Source organism: Cyprinus carpio, chromosome A22, assembly GCF_018340385.1.
Source record: "Cyprinus carpio isolate SPL01 chromosome A22, ASM1834038v1, whole genome shotgun sequence".
NCBI classification, from domain to species: Eukaryota; Metazoa; Chordata; class Actinopteri; order Cypriniformes; family Cyprinidae; genus Cyprinus; species Cyprinus carpio.
This window is the reverse complement of record NC_056593.1, coordinates 8,219,981-8,238,100: the sequence shown is the minus strand read 5'-3', so window position 1 is coordinate 8,238,100 and position 18,120 is coordinate 8,219,981. Positions and strand designations below refer to the sequence as shown.

At 32.8% G+C, this 18,120-nt stretch overlaps 2 protein-coding genes and 1 pseudogene across 3 annotated transcripts in view; all 3 read left to right on the top strand.

Moving 5' to 3' along the window:
- LOC109047541 (protein phosphatase 1 regulatory subunit 29-like) overlaps positions 1-18,120 on the top strand; it is a 905,211-nt gene that overhangs the window by 177,786 nt on the left and 709,305 nt on the right. The gene's annotated exons all lie outside the window — the stretch shown is intronic.
- LOC109046565 (beta-1,3-N-acetylglucosaminyltransferase manic fringe) overlaps positions 1-18,120 on the top strand; it is a 788,629-nt gene that overhangs the window by 190,966 nt on the left and 579,543 nt on the right. The gene's annotated exons all lie outside the window — the stretch shown is intronic.
- Positions 2,863-16,426, top strand: LOC122134374 (annotated as a pseudogene).

The following is an 18,120-nucleotide window of genomic DNA, read 5'->3' as shown; positions in this document are numbered from 1 at the left end:
CCTTAAAGGGTTAGTTCACCCAAAAATGAAAATTAGCCTGTGTTTTACTCACCCTCAAAGCATAAACAAAATTTAAGTCATTGCGACTTTTTTATCTCATAGTTCAGTCTTTTTTTCCTCAAAATGCTGAGTTTATATCTTACAATTCTGAGATTTTCTTACAATTTTAAGTTTACATCTCGCAATTTCTCGCCACAAAAAACAAAAACGAAAACAGGCTTCCATAGACAGAAAGTGTCTTATTAAGTCTTATTTCTTATTAAAGTCTTATTAAAATTTGACATTTCTGTTCTGAATTTTTATAGCATAAACTGTGAACGTATTATGTTAAAATGCAATACTGAATCCAGCTGAAAGTTCATGAAAGTAAACAAATGATTCATTCAAAAAATACATTTGCTTACAAAAATTACCACGTTACTTTACCACATGAATATTTAAAGTAATTTTAAAAACTGAAAAAACTTTTTCTAGAGCTTTTTATATGTTTATATGTATGTATTTATATGTTTGTCTTGTTAATTATTGCATTTTGTGGAATATATATATTTTACATTTGTTTAATCTTACCTAAATTCAGCCCACCCCATTAATCAGAAATGATGGTCATAAGGCTTCAAATAAGTACACACTACATATTCACCGTGATTCACATATGTATAACAAGAGACAGAAAGCAAGAGACAGCTCCCCTGACAGAAAGAAATGAGGAAGAAAGCTTCTGCATGGCCTGAATGAGGAAAGCACATGTTATTCACACATTAATGTACATGTTATAGGCCTAAATGATGAAAGTGCAGGCAGACATCTGAGTCTTATGCCCTGAACCTCCCCTTTCTGTGGGTGCATCGAAATTGTTACTACAGACATACCTCAGATAAATTGCATCCATGAGCCACAAGGAGAAGCCATTTAGATGGAGAAGAATGACAGTTTTTAAAGCAAAGGTCAGTGCGGTGCCATAGCGCTTTTTAACACCACCTAATGAAGCATAATCCAGGCCAGATTCCACACTGTATGCGATATTGAACTTTATTAATAAAATGACCGCCTGAAAAGATACTTTTACTAGTAAGTATATATTAACGTGAAACGACTCTTGAATTCCAATCTCAGTGTTGCCACAAGGGCGCGCTAGTGGGTAATAGGGCACACTATATAGTTCTTTTCTGGGCAAACAAATAGGTTCTTTTTTTTTTAATGTATTTTTCTGCTCACTTCATACACATGAAGGGCCTAACCTAAGATCAAATGTGTGCCATTTCCAGCAAAATAGGCCCCTTTCTCAGTCAGGCCTTGAAGCAGGACGTAACCCCCATCTAATGTCAGCTGATCCCAGTAGGGAGAACCTTTTAGAAACCCTGAGGTCTTGAATTCATCCAATTATACTCTTTCTGAGCCACTTACTCAGAAAAAAAAAATGCGCATGCATCTTTTTACAGAACAGAATACTTTGTGGTTAACCTTACATGCTGAAATGGGGAAGTTACACGATCGTAAATTTTCAGGTTTTGTGAAGCTTTCCGCGTCCCACATAGACAGGAGACTGCATGCAGATCATGTGTGAACCTTTCAGTGGATGTCCATCGGGTGTTTGAGCGCCATCCACAACTAGATGAAAGTTGTGTTGCTTCGTGCTGGACTTGATCTGTACACGCAGCATTGATTAAAACTGGTGATGATTTCACAGTTACCAGTTACGGAAACAATAAATCCTTTGAGAAACAAAGCGTTGTGAAAAGCATCTTACAAGTTAACTAAGATATTTTTTCTTCTTACCCTGCGCCACGCTGTTATGTAGCCTAGTGCCGTTTTCCAGTTTCGCATTTGTTTGTGGATGTTAAATTTATTTTCTTACAGTCACTCATTTACGACATTCAAAAAAGCAAAAAACTCATAATTCTGAAAACCAAAGGAAAACAATAATAAATCTCTTATTTTTTCTCTGTTTAATATATAAAATAAGTTAAATTGTAAAATAAATAATACTTTTCAACTTTTAGTCTGTAATGTTGCTGTTTGAGCATAAAAGGGATCTGCAAAAGTTACAAAGCCCAAAGTCCACTTATTTTATTTAACAGAAATCTCTCTTCAAAAACTACAAAGGAGCGACTGCGTTTGGACTACAATACATATTTTCTGGGATTTGTGATGTCACAAATACCGACCAATGTAGACGAGACCTGGTTGAAACAGTGCAGATTAAATTTCTTCTGATGCATACATACATCGTCAAGTGAGTACCTCAATAGCTTGTTCACCTTGCCACCTACTGGGCATAGCGGACCAATCAATGAACAATGGATCTTTTTAGAATCGGTTCATAAGATTCGACTCCTGCTGAATCCAGATCCCTGCTGCTGAGGCCAGGAGGATCTGCAAGCGGTTACCGTGGAAAAGTGGTTTTCCTGGTTGGAGGCAAAGGGGCGTGTTACAGTCGAGAGGAAGCTGTCAAGCTTTGTGTTTGAAAGCAGAATCGGCTCTGTCACCTGTAAAATACCTCAGCGGAGGAATGAGAAGCGGACACTGCTCTGTTTCTCCTTTAACAGTGCGTCAGGCGCGATGCTGATATGCTCGCGGCCAGCTGATGTTTCACAGCTCGCGGCGGCCTGATGGAGGGAACCATTGCGGGTCTGAAAACATCTTAGCACCGCGGATCAGACACGGAAGGGAAAGAAACTCTTTCCAGACAGTTTTTCACCAGTGGTTTGCTGCTGGCCATCGATAAGGGAAAGATCATTTAATCTCGCGCGCGCCACACCGATGGTTGTTTATTCAGCGCAAAACAACCCGACTGTTTCTCTGCGGTTTATTTACAGAAGAACGAGTTTTTTTGGCCTATAAAGGAGTAAACCTGAGAGGATGGCAGGCCCAGACTCCCCGCAGCAGCACAGGTTGAAGAGCAGAAAGCCGAGCAGATAGATGACGCCGAGCTGGCGTTTCAGGGGTGAACAATATGCTGCCTAATAATGGCTTCTAGAGAGGAGCGACGAGCTCTTTCTTAGGAGATACCTGCAACATTCATGTGCATCTGTGATTTTTAGAATCATGTGTATTATAAAATAGCCTTTTTTTTTGTTTTTGTAGATGAACGGGAGCCAAGCATATTTTCTTGGCCTGCTAAGCGCATTTGTATCCGTTTCAGGTTTTTAAGGACCAAAAAATATGGGACATGGCCTCAGTAATTATTTGAACTGTTATGTAAATTATATAGATTCATATAATTACTATGTGTGTGTGTTTTAATTGCTTAAAAATAAAGTCAAATAAATCCTTCCTTATTTTCGTTTCTAGCTATTCTGGGACAAACGTTGGTTTGCAGATGGACTAGCACAAGTATAAATGACCATTTGTTTGTTTTGATCATTTATTCTGACCTTTAAATAAGTAAACAGGTTGAATGTAAGTGACTTGTGCTAGTGCTTCCAAGGATTATTAGTTCTACTCCCCTGGTAATTTACCCACCCCCCACATGTCTTCCAAGATGTTCATGTCTTTCATTCTTGAGACTGTCTTTTCTTCATATAATGGACTTCACTGGGGGCAAATGGGCTGAAGGTCCAAAATTACCAATCATTTCGCTAGATAAGACCCTTATTCCTCGGCTGGGATCGTGTAGAGCCCTTTGAAGCTGCACTGAAACTGCATTTTTAACCTTTAATCCGTTGAGCACGACTGAAGTCTACTATATGGAGAAAAATACTGGAATGTTTTCCTCAAGACTGAAAGACATGAACATCTCGGAAGACACGGGGGTGAGTAAATTATCAAAAAAAGTTTTATTCCGGAAGTGAACTAATCCTTTAAATCAATGAATCTCAGTAAAAACCATCAAAAAATGCCACTTAAACATTAACTGAAATAAAATATAAGAAAACGTAAACTTTATTTATTATTTTTAGTTTAAATTTTTACTAAAATGAGCTAAAACTGGATTAAAAATGAACAAACATTATATAAATATATCTATTTTTAAAACACAACGAAATTGCTAAAATAAAAATGGGAAAAATATAAAAAATGCACAAACAAAAAATATTAATAAACTATAATTACTCAGTGAGTGTGAAATAACACTGGAAAATACTTTAAAAATAGCTTTGTATTTTAAATGAGGTGATTATACTGGCTAGTAACGGAGTTAACTGTTGATACGGTCAATAAGGTCTGAGGTGGAACGCGCTAAAATGCCCATGTTAAGGTTGGATACTGACTTTCGGCGTGTTTAAAGATCATGTTACGCTAATTGTATGTTGCAAAATAGTTTATCGAATATATGTTATTGGTCTCATAGCAGAAATAATGGGCATTGTACCTAATTCAGCCCAGGGACCCTTCTCCGTGAGACCATAGCACAACAGATAAGTATAATGAGGGGTACATAGATGAATGCTCCCTGTTGTAATTAGGGCATGGGTGTGCAACTGTGCATTTAATAATCATCATATCAACACATGGAGATTATATTGTGCATTATATGAGATTAGAGAGATAAAAAATAAAAGAGTCACCTGGAAACCCAATAAAGTTGAAAGTCTTTTTTTTTTTTTTTTTTTTTTTTACCATCTATAGATGAATACTAGTAATTAACATTATATATGATATATTGTCATTTTAAATATTTGATATATATCTTAAATATTTTAATTATATATTATAATAGTTAATAATATTTTTATTAAATATTAAGGCAAATTTTTATTTTTGCTTTCAGCTAATATATTTTAAAAAAAAAATTACATCTCAATTTTTTTTTTTTCTGGAATATTAATTTTTTTTTTTTCAGAGGCTAAAACTTGAGTTAGTAGTGCCAGTTATACCCATGATTCCCTATTCTGTCTGCAGGACCACAGTAGCTGATGAGGCTTCGGGCCAGTTTTGTCAGATTCTTGGTAAGTGAACTCATTAATGACTTTTTAGTTAGTACTTCAGTTGGTTTTACACAAAGAGGAACAGCTGTCTAGAGAACGAAAGTGCCCATACTGACAGTATTAGCCACAAGCTACTTTTACCATTAACCCCTTAGCATCAATTGGTGGGGCACGTAACCTGTTGGTGAAACAGTGACATGCTGGGAAAAACAAAACACAAGTAGCGAAAGTGGTAACACTTTTCTTGTGTAATCTAGTTTGACATCCAGCCCATCATTACTTGTCCAAATCTCTGTTAATCTGTTATGTTACACAGTCAGCAAAACGCTCTCATTCGTATCCGACTGGCAGTCCTGTTCCACTGCAGCACTGCTCTCGTTTCATCCTAGCCTTTTTAAACAGGAGGCAGAGGACAGGAAGTGAAATATTGAGCGAGAGAAAGAGATGAAAAACGAGATTTTCATAATAGCAAAACAACTTATTATAAGATGATTTTATTTTAGAGGAGAAATATCAAGAGGTTTTTTTAATAGTATTTTATTATACCTTTTTGAAGGATATTTTTTAATGAAGTGAAATTTTACTTTATAGGAATAGCCCCCCCCCCCCAGTTTTTAAATTTTATTCTACATTTGTATAAGATTTTTTTGTCCAGAAATTAAAATTTATACATTTGTACTATATATTAATATTATTTATTTGTTGTTTCATTTGATAGGAGAATTGCAAGTGTTTTTTTTTTAAAATTGTTTTCTACATTTTTATTATATTTAATCGAATATTTATTTCCTGAACGTGGAATTTTGTTTTTTTAATGGTTATTATTATTATTTTGTTTACTTTATATGAGGAAAACAAAGTATTTTATTTGAATAATTTAAACAACCAAATAGAAAATAATCAAATTAAATAAAAAAAATAAAGGCCCAATAAAATAAAAATTTCACTTCATGGAAAACAAAATATCCGATAACAATGGATTGGGCTGATTTTTCCTATTGAAATAAAATGAACAATAAAACATATAAATTCACTTCAGGGAAAAATTTATCCTTTTAAAATGTAGAATAAATTAAAATAATAGTTTTATGTTTTTTAAGTTTATGTCAACATTTGTTAAGTATATTTTTCCGTTGAAGTGAAATTTTTTATTTTATTTTATGGGAGAATAGCAAATATTTGTTCTTTATTATTCTTTTTTCTGAAGGGAAGTTTTAATTGATTGTTATTCATTTTATTTATTTATTTTACATCATCTTATATTTACAGGATATTTTTTTCCATGAAGTGAATTTTTTTAAAAAATTTTTTGGTGCCTTTAATGTAATAATAGTTAATGTGTGCATGATCCACACTATTTCTGCAGTATATAGTATAGTGTTACAGTGCTTTAGAATATGAATGCGAATACCCAAAAGGCGAAATGTTTATTGTTGTGTAATAAGTACTGTTTCACATTCTATTTTAAGAAATAGTAGGAGGTGTTTAGTATAAAACTGTGCAGTATGCAGGTAACACTGAGTAGAGGAATGGCAGCCTGAGTTTCTCATCAAAAGTTGAATGAACAGAACCTTGTCACAACCTTTATGTTCAAGGCCGGTGCCTGCAGGATGTGAATTGTGATTGTCAGCAATGATGTCATTTTGGGACTTTGGCGTGGCTTGACCGCATGCTAAGTCAGCATAATGTGAGGGATGTTACTGTTCCAAAAGACCTTCAGAGGTGTCTGGGTTATTTGTTTAGCACTAGTGTAGTTGCCATGGTTTTAGCTCTAGCATAATAATAGACACATTATACTATCAGAAAATGGCATACTGTAGAAGCATATAATTAACATTGTGCAGAAATAATACCCATTGCGTATTGATGTCTCATTGTGTGTGTCTCTGCTAGGACAGGCTTGTTTCCGTCTGCTCTGTTATTTGCATCTGGACTTCCTTTTAATAATATTACTGTTTTTTGTCATGTTTATAAAAAAGATCTTGATATAGAAAGGAATCCCGTGTGCTAAAACAGGAAGTTTTAATGTGTGAAAATGCAGTTGTAAGGCTGTTTTAGACTAAACCATGCACTTAAGTAAAATAAGTAGCGGCGTCTGCATGATACATTGACATAAAAAAGATATTGCGGACTATGGTTGCGATTTTAAACAAGCAAATATGTCTCGATACTGGTTTCAGAGTGGACGTGTGGGCCACTAGTGCTCACATTATTTTTATTAAGTATTTCATTTTTTATTATTTTACATTACAGTGAGTAACTATGAACAGTTGTCATATTTTGTTTTATATTTTAATTTAATAATACAGACAATAAAATAATAATCTTTATTTGTGTTCATAGTCCTATTGAATGAGTGGGTCCAAAAAATGGTTTCAGAGGTGAATGGTTTCATTTACATGTTATTTTTAATAAATATTTGAGATTAAGATACAAGTATATATCAAGATTCTTTTATACTTTACATTAATAATTAATTCACAATAAAATAGTTTTTCATGCTTTTATTGTTGTATTGTCACCACTCCCAAAAATTCCTTAGAGTAAAAAAATTAATTTTCAGCTCTTTGTTATTATTTTTTATTTCCCATGCAGATGCATTTCCCATCAAAATCACCCAAGCATTCTAAAATGATTAATTCTTTCCCAAATATAGCTATTGAAGTCATCTGGTAAAAAAAATCCTGTGTTTTTCAAATTGCAATACATATTGTATATCGCTTGCAATGTCAGTTTTTTCCAATATCATGCAGCCCTAATATTTGTCTGATCATAGAACGCCATGATGACATTTGAGGAGGAAAAAATGCAGATGGCCAGTGATGATCTGAGAACTACTGAGAAGCTTTGCGAGAGCGACAACGCCTATTTGTCTGTCATCGACAGACCATATCCGCACAACAAAATCAAGAAGAGTGTGGAGTTTGTTGCATGAGTGTGAGGCAGCAGGGCGTACTGGAATCTGTTTGCCATTTCTTCCACTTAGATTACTTGGTTTTTATCTTCACCGCCAGATGGACTCGCCAGAGATCCAGGATGTGCGATTGTGGATGCGAGTTCTTCAGAGACAGATCATCGTGGCTGACTGTCAGGTTTATCTCGCCGTGCTGTCTTTCGTCAAACAGGAACTCTCAGGTGGATTCCGCATGTTTACATTTTACATTAGAAAAAGGTTGAATCATGGAAAAAAAAACAGATTTGCAGAACTATTTGCATCATTTGCATGACATTGGTTTGGGGGGTTGTGGGGGGTAAACTAACATTGAAATGATTGAAGGGGAGAGAAGTGCGGACGGTAATGTCATGTTGACTTTATTCTATTTTTTCCCCATGATATAGCAGCAATGTAATTTTTTAGATTTTATCTTTATTATTATTATTTTTTATGTATTGATATTATTGAAGTTCTTTTATTTATATTTTATTTTAAATGATTAATTAACAATCTAAATTATTATTTGTATTAATAATAATTAATGTTATGAAAACTATGATTATTTTTATTTACTATTTTTATTACTGTAGGTATACACAAATTTGGATTATTTAAAAACGATTCAGCTTCTGATCAAATATATTAAAAAATCACAATCATTGCAGTTATCTTGATGTTTTTTTGTTTTTGCATTTTGTTGTATAACTGCATTTCTGTAAATTTATATTTTTCTTTGAAAATAATCTAAAGAAAATGAATTTATTTATAATTTTATTTTAATTAGTTAATGCATACCACAAATTTGGATTATTAACTGACTGGGCTTGTCACCGAAACTATTGACAAGACTCAATCATGCATTTTACCTTTACTTTTTTGTTTTTATTTTTATTGTATATTTGGAATTCTTAAACTGTTTATTTTATTTGAAGAAAAATTTAAGACGTGTTTTTTTTTTTTTAATTTCCATTTTAAACTTATTTTTGATGCATATTTTAAAGAATGCACAAATTTGGATATGATTAAAAACAATCATTCAGCTGGTCACCAAAACACTATTAAAAGGCTTATTCATGCGATTATTTTTATTGGTTTTCATCTTTATGTCTATTATAGAATTTCTTTAATTTATATTTGTATTTGAAAATTAATAATATTATTTTAATATAGTGTATATATTTAATATATTTTTACGTACATTTTACTTTTTTATTATTTTAAGTATACACAAATTTAGATTATTTAAAAGGATTCAGCATGTCATTAAAAATATTAAATGGCTCAATCATGCTATAGAACATTATGTTTCTATGTTTCTAACATTTTCTTTCATTTAATGTTATTATATGACCTATCACCCCTCAGCATACATCAAAGGAGGCATGGATCCTCCGCAAGGCCTGGAAAAATGTACAACAAATGCTTACAGCGACATCAGCCAAACTGCAGGAAGCCTGCTGCCGGCGCTCCTCCGACCAGCAGGGGGCGCTGGCCTCTGATCAGGCCAATCACAACACCTCAGCCGAGAGCAGCGGGCGGGTAACAGAAGAGGTTCTGGACCGTCTGAAGGGTTCAGTCAGCTTCGGCTATGGGCTCTTTCACTTGTGTATTTCAATGGTGGCTCCACACCTGCTCAAGATCGTCAAACTGCTGGGCTTCCCCGGGAGACCGTCACAAGGTCTCGAGTCCTTAGCATATGCCAGCGAGAGCAAAGATATGAAGGCGCCACTCGCCACGTAAGACAATGTTTTTTTTTTTTTTTTTGCACCTTAGCAATGTCAATCCAGCCTTTGACATGATTCTCTCTTTAGTGTATACTTAATTATGAGCATTTGCAGAAATGTAGGGCTGTGCAAAAAATCGAATACGATTTTCATGCGCAACTCATCACTAAAGACGCTCCTGTGATTAGTAGTATATCTCCAGCACGTGCGTTCAGATCAGGGTTGCCAGGTTTTCACAACAAATCCTGCCCAGTCGCTTCTCAAAACTAGTCCAAAACTAGCCCAATCGCGTTTCCAGGAGGTTCCCCGATAAAAATTGCATCCGGGGGTAAAATATACTTTTTTTGGCAGGGGGCCTTGGTAAAAATTCTCATTTTAGGGGCTAAATATCACGTTATTGGTATTGGGGTCGCTTCAACCCGTGAACGTGAAAAACAACCACAGACTTGGCAACACTGGTTCAGGTGGAGCGGCATTTACTACACAGAGCCGTAATTCACTGACAATCTACACAAAATTTTTTTTAAAATCGCAGGCGATTCTTTGTCGATTTTGGAAAGCGATTTTGTGTAGCTTGTCGGTGGACTACGGCTCTGTGTAGTAAATGCCGCTTCCACCTGAACCAGTGTTGCCAAGTCTGCGGTTGTTTTTCACGTTCGCGGGTTGAAGCGACCCCAATACCAATAACGTGATATTTAGCCCCTAAAATGAGAATTTTACCAAGGCAACCCTGCCAAAAAACGTATATTTTAACCCCGGGATGCAATTTTTTATCGGGGAACCTCCTGGAAACTCGATTGGGCTAGTTTTGGACTAGTTTGAGAAGCAACTGGGCAGGATTTGTTGTGAAAACCTGGCAACCCTGATCTTAACGCACGTGCTGGAGATATACTACTAATTACAGGAGCGTCTTTACTGATGAGATGCGCATGAAAATCGTATTCGATTTTTTGCACAGCCCTACAGAAATGTTTGGCGCTCATACACCAGAAGAAAATCCCTCACTCCTGATGTTCTGTGCAGTGACGTGAATTCGTGTGCGAGCACATGCTGTTGGTTTCACACTGGGATTACATAATTGATGGCATCTGAAAGGTCACAATTAGAGATAAAGGGCATTAGATGGAAAGGTCATGTGAGCATATGCAAGCAAATGCTACCACAGACTCATCCATTACTATTAAACATATGTCATCAAGAAGTGAACAAGTAAAACTATTATAAGAAAATGTGAATTTTGCTTGCTAGCTCAGTCAGTAGAGCTACAGACTTTTAAATCACAAGGTTGTGGGTCTGAATCCCGTGTGGGGGACGCGGGAATTTTTCATATGCAAAAACTGTCCAGCAGTTCAAGTGGGTTTAGACTAAAGCTGGTTACACTAAACCCTGATCATTTAAAATGGCCAAAAAAAGTATATTATGCTGAAGATGGGAATTGAGCCATATTTGGAGAGGTCTATCTTGGAGCAACCCACCCAAGCAAACATCCAGAAACACTTCGGCAACCAACAAAAACATCCTTGCAACAGCCTAGTAACCACCCGTAACAATCTAGCAACCACATAGCAACAACCTAATAACCATCCAGAACACCTTATCAACAGCCTAGCAACCACCCAGAACATTCTAGCAAGAGCCGAACAATCTAGTACCACATTGCAATGCCCTGGAAACCATCCACAAGAGCTTAGCAACCACCCAAAGCTTCCTAGCAACAGCTTAGCAACTACCTGAACAATCTAGCTACCACATAGCAGTGCCCTAGAAACCATCCTCAACACCCTAGCATTATGGCAGCAAGACCATCCATAACACCTTAGTATACTTTTAGCAACAGCCTAGCAACCATCCAGAACACTCTCACATTATAGCAAATTTAGTACAGTCAAACATAATTCATATTTTTCCTTCATAAAATGTATTTTAAAAATAAAATCTAGTTAACTGTGATCATTTCTAAGATTTTTTTAAATGTAATTTTAATTGCGTCATTCGTAAACCGCTCTTTCAGCTCTCCTTAGACACATTGTTCTCGGCCGTTGATTGCCAGAGGCTGACAGATTGCGCAGCAGCTCTAATAATAGAGATGAATTTAAGCATACTTAATCCAGCCCGGGGCAAAAAACCTCCCAATTTATCTTCAGTTGCATAGATGCTGCTTTTTTTAAACGGTGCTGCTGTAGCACAAGCAAAATATTCAAATATATAACCAAACACAACTAATAAACATCCAAACTGTTATTCAATGGATCTTTGCATTCTTTTCTCTCGTTTTGTCTCTCAGTTTGGCTCTTTTGTGGTACCACACCGTGGTGCAGCCCTTCTTTGCTCTGGACGGCTCTGACTCACAAGCCGGGCTCCTGGAAGCCAAAGCCATTCTGCAGAAGAAGGCGATGGTTTACCCGAACTCCTCTCTCTTCATCTTCTTTAAGGGACGTGTGCAGAGATTAGAGGTGGGTATGGAGGGATTTCACATTATGATATCGCATCAACAGTGACATGAAACCAGAGCAGAAGCTTGGTGCTTGATAATCGTTTGGAATAATTAAATATTGAAATAATAATGCGGTTTATGCTTCACTGATATTTAATTTCTATGCAACCACCACAATGACTTTCTTCAAGTAGTGGGTGTGTTAGATGCAATGGAAGGCATCCAAAGCCAACCATTAATATCACTCATCTCCAATACAAATTATACACTGACTACAATGTGTACAGCATCTAATACAGCATGACAGAGCTTCATGTGTCCCGACTTAAATCTGGGCTCAGGAACATGAAATAAAAAAAAGGAAATCAAATTATTATATTGTTAAAATTAACTTTTTTTTATTATAAACACTGTTATACTCAAAATGTTACAATATATTATAAACAATATTTATTGCAGTATTTATTATTATTTGTTTGTTTTATGTGTATATATACACACTCATAGAATTAACATTGTTTATTAATAAGTGTTATAATGAAATATTACAGTTATATAAACAGTATTTGTTGCAATATATCTAATATTATTATATTATGTCTTATGTTTGTAACAATTTTGATTCTAATGTATATGTAATAGTCTATATATTAACTAATTGTTGAACTAATAAGGATTATTAGAAAAATACATTCTATAAATATATGTTAAAATGTATTATAAAAATTAATCTGCTATTAGACAATATGTAATAAATGAATGTGTTTATAAATTTAATATTTTACATAAGCATAAATAAGAATTCATGTACATTATTTGTACATTATAAATAACAAAAAATAAAAACGTATAAATATAAGTAAAAAAAAATTAATATCTGTATCTAATTTTTTAATATATATAATATACATAATTAATCTATTTTTCTTTTCTTTTTCAGTGTCAAATCAACAGTGCGCTGGCGTCATTTCAGGATGCTCTGGAATTTGCTCAGGACCAAAGAGAAAATCCAAAACGTGTGCCTCTATGAAATTGGTAAAAATCTGAAGTTGTCTACTTTTCAGCAGGAACAGAATCAGTGCTCGTGTAGTACAGTCATTTATTAAATAATTTAGTCCAATTGTTTGAATTTTGACTTGCATTCAAAGAAATGATGCAGTTTAATCACATGCACAAACCTTCCAACCAATTTATAACCAGTGTTTCATTTGCTCTGGATCTGCAGGCTGGTGGCAGCATGATAGAGCACGCGGAACTTTGAAGACCCTCTTCAGGTCGTTTGAGCGGCTCATGATGAAGAATGAATCCCGGTGGTCACAGTGTTACTATGCCTTTACCTCATGGAGGTCCGATTCCGTTCTGTCAAAAACTCTTTGTCTAATATAAAAAAAACTGTTTTAATAAAACCTTTTACATCTCAACCCAAAGTATGGTCCGGGGGCTTCTGGTGATCTAGAGGGCAGCGCCCAAAACTGTTTTCCAAGATGGTCCAGAAGCTGTTTTTTTTTAACGCATCGCAAGAACAATCAGATTGAGCAGTTTGCACTGAAAAGAGTGAGTTACCTAATAATTCAGTTGTTTGCAGTTATTTTAAATTAAACTCATGATTTCTATAATATATGCATATGAATTTGTAGTTATAGTATACAAATAATTACTTCTTATGAATAATTATGCTTATGGAAATTTGGAATTTCTATACCATTTTTATTTATCTATTATATTAGTATAAATATATATATATCTATATTCATATATCTCTAATATATATATAGATATATTCTTATATATATATATATATATATATATATCTTTATCTTTATTATTATTATAGTATTATTATTATTATTATTATATATTATGTATTATTTTTTTCTTTTAAACTTGAAGTATTGCGTTCAAGTTTGTTTCTCTATGATTTTAACTCCTAACTATAGTTATTGTAATATAATAAATGTATAATGTATATAAGTCATTATATATATTTTTTTTTTAAATTTATAATTTTATTTTAAATATTATTTTTATATTTATTTTTATATTATTAATAATTTATGTATAATGAATATATAACAAACAAATATATATATAATTATATATATTGTGTATACTTTTGGTTATTATTATTTTTTTTTTGAATTTTTTATTAAAAATAATTTATCATTTTATATTAATGATAAAAAAACTACAAATTACAGAAAAAATAATTTTGAAACAATTACATATTAATAATGTAAACATATTACATTTCTAAACCTGCTTGTTTATTTTTTTTAAATAAATGTATACATTCATCATATATTTTCTTCTACTTTGTTTGTGTCATTGGGTGGGTAGGGTGTGGATTGCGCGAGAGCTGTGCGTTCTGGGTGTTGTGGAGGTGCTATACTTATGGAAAGCTCTTCTAAACTGCTCTTCCTCCAAACTCCAGCTTATGAATCAAGGTAAAGAGCGGCGGGATGGGCAGTCAGCTCTGAGCGCCTCTGTTTCCTCATGATAACCCTGATCTTGATGCTGTATTCAGTGCTACAGGGGCTGGACGAGCAGTCGAGCCTGGGCCTAAAACACCTGCTGCTATTCAGTTCAGAAATGTCTTGGGAATATTAACGACGCTGTTCAGGTTTGTTCAGTCTCATCAAGTTTGGTGTAATGCATTAGGTATGCAAACTAAAGTCATTTCCCTATACTTATCTTAAAGGTACAGTAACGGTGCAAAATAGTTTCTAAGTACCATTTTACAAATAGATTTCAGAGCATAAATGCTACAAAATGCAGATTATAGCACATTAATAACATGTTTTGTTTATCCTCTCACATACTGGTTCTGTGTGACTGTGTTCAGTCGTTCCAGCTGGCAGCGCAGGATGAATACGGCCGTATGAATAACAGCTATGTGCAGCCCTATTCCTGCTATGAGCTGGGCTGTGTGTTACTGGCTAAACCAGAGGTGAAGCGCATTCACAATCCCTTTATTCTCAATTGGAAGGCACTGTATATAAATATATTTATTCATCAGCTTCCAGTGGACTTTATTTAAAATCCCAACTCTTTATGTTCAGTTCAGACAGTCTTTTAGAAACATTTGCATTGAAGTGTATCATACATTTTATTCTGAAAATACCATTGCAAGGATTAACACACATATAGAATTATCAAACTTTGCTTCAGAAATTGTTACATTTCTTTTGGAGCCATTTAGTATTAATAATAATAACAATAATCACCATATAAATCTCAAAGTGTGGTGCTTATATATTCTCTATTTAACATCTAGAATTTTAATAAAATATAGTGAGATTTTATTCAATTAAATGGAGATTGATATTGAATATTTGTTTGTATTATATATATATATATATATTTATTTCTAAGTATATTTAATATTGTGTATTGTATTTTATAATATAGAAAATAATGAATTTAATGTATTGTATTTTTTGTATTGTTTATATTTTAAATAATTAATGTTTGGGTATTTTTTTTTTTTTTTTTTATTATTTTTTTTTATTTTTTATTTATTTTTTTTTTTTTTTATTATTTTTAGTTTAAATGTAAACAAAATTTTTATATATATAATCTAAATATAAACTATTATATCTGCATAATATACACACACAATGCACAATTGTTTTCAAATTGTAGTTATGAGTTTACGTTTAGTATAATAATAAAAAACTTATAATAAACTATAATTTATGAATATTTTATATATATTTGTTTTTATATATTTTATATATATTTGTGTTTTAATTTAATTATGAGTTTAAGTTTTAGCTTAAATTTAAACGTGTGTGTGTGTGTGTATATATATATATATATATATATATATATATATATATATATATATATATATATATATAATTAATTTAAGTGTATGTAAATACAGCGAATTTATAAACCATATTTATACAGTATTTTTAATAATTTATGAAAATTTTTTAAATAAATATTTTCAGTTATAGATATTATGAGTTCAGGTTTTAGTTTATATATTTAGATATAATTTACATGATATATAATTTAAAATATTGTGGAATTATATTAAAATAGAGACTGATGTGGTGCATTGTATTTATAAAAATAATTAATTATTCTTACTATTTCTTAACATATACTTGATTTATTTATTAAACTTTAATCTTTTAAATTCATTTCATTTTTTCCCTTTCTAAGACCCTGAGTAAAGGAAGATCATTGCTGCTTCAGGCCAAGGTAAGACTGTAAGACATCAGCGATTATTATCTTGAATACATCAGTAAATTGAGTTCAGGTGGTGACTAGCTTTGCTTGCAGGAGAACTACGCCGGGTACGACCTTCGAGAACAGGCTGCACGTCCGCATCCATTCTGCCCTCGCCTCCATAAAGGAAGTGGTCCCCTCACTGACCCGTACGCCGAACGCAGAAGAGCACTGTACTTTGACCGCTCCTGTCCAGCACTTTTTTGAAACGAAAGCCATTTGAAGTAATCCAGCTTTTCTGGAGGGAGAGACTGGAAGTCAGCGGATTTCAGGTGACGGAGGACGAGTTTGCCAATATTTTTCAGCCTAGTATTGAAAAGGTTCACTCTTCATGTAGCTGTTGGTCTAATCTAATTTTCACATTCACATTTCCACCCACGACAAGTGCAGATCCACAGATTATGTGTGTTAGGATTGATCTGCAGAAGTGCAGGAAAACGTAACTCTCACAAAGAAACAGTAAATGTGTAGCAAAGGAATGGTTGGGTAGTTTGACTGGTTTTGTACTTTCATAGGGTTTACATTAGCATGGGATAGAACTCTACATTAGATAACATTAATACATAAAAAATTAGAAAATATATTATGTAACCCTTTATCTCAAAGAAATAATAGTATCTAAACGTACCAATAATTACCTGTATGTCAAATCAAGTTTGTATGCGTCTGGTGTAATGGCGGGCCGATATGAGACAGTGATGATTTCACTGAAATAAATGTTTAATTATATAATTAGTCCAATCTGCATCAAATCTGTGTTCAGTTAATGATATTAAAAGTTATTTTTACTTAAAAATAATTACTGTAGTTAATTATTTATGATTCAGTAACGCTTTATTTTACAGCGTCCTTGTTACTTTCTATACTAATTAGAGTAAATTCTGCTTAATTATATGTAACCAACCCTAAACCAAACCTTGACTTTAAGTAACCGTAAGGGTTAATTAATATTACTCATTACTTAATTACACCATAACAAGGACACCTTAAAATAAGGTGTAACTATATATGTTTTTATTATTATATGCATTTTCTTATATATATATGTGTGTGTGTCAGAAAAAATATAAAAAAGTGTTTAATATGATAAATTATGTACTTTTTTTGGAGCAAGTAGTGTTAATAATATATTTTAAAATAAACAAATGTCAATATTTTTTTAAAGAAAATTATATATAATAAATATTTATTAATTATATATTATTATATATAATTTTCAGTAAAAAATCTTACATTTTGCATGTTGATAGATAAATTGATGGAAAATTCAATATAGGATTAGGATATATATATATATATATATATATATATATATATATATATATAAATGCAATAAATAAATGTTAATATTTTTAAAGAAAATTGCGTATAATTTATTTGCATTATTATTATTAATTAGATATATTTATACTAAGTATTTTTTAATTATACATTTTTATTATTATTATATATGTAATTTTCAGTAAAAAAATATTACACTTTATGTGTGTATATCAATAGATAAAAAATCCCTTATAAGATTACTGAACTTTGCTCCATAAATTAAAAATACAAAAATTCCATAAAATCTAAAATTTGTATGTCTTTCTTTCTAAATAAAAAGTACCGCTTTTATTATTTAGCCAATATGGTCAAATATTGGTTGTTGAATCAGTCTGATATATCGGTCTGTCATTAGTCTACTTGAAAGACGCTTTGCAGGTCAGGTTAAAACGCATTGCATTAAAGGTGGGCTGTTTTCATTGTATGTATTGCAAAGTTTCATTTTAACACTAAACCATGTGTTCCCTTTGTAACCCTTATGTACGTGGGATATAGAACATATTTCATTAAATCTGCCATTCTGTGTATTAAGTTGAGAACAGCAGCTTAACTTTGCCATAACTTTCATTCTCATATCCTCTGCTGGTCAGCAGA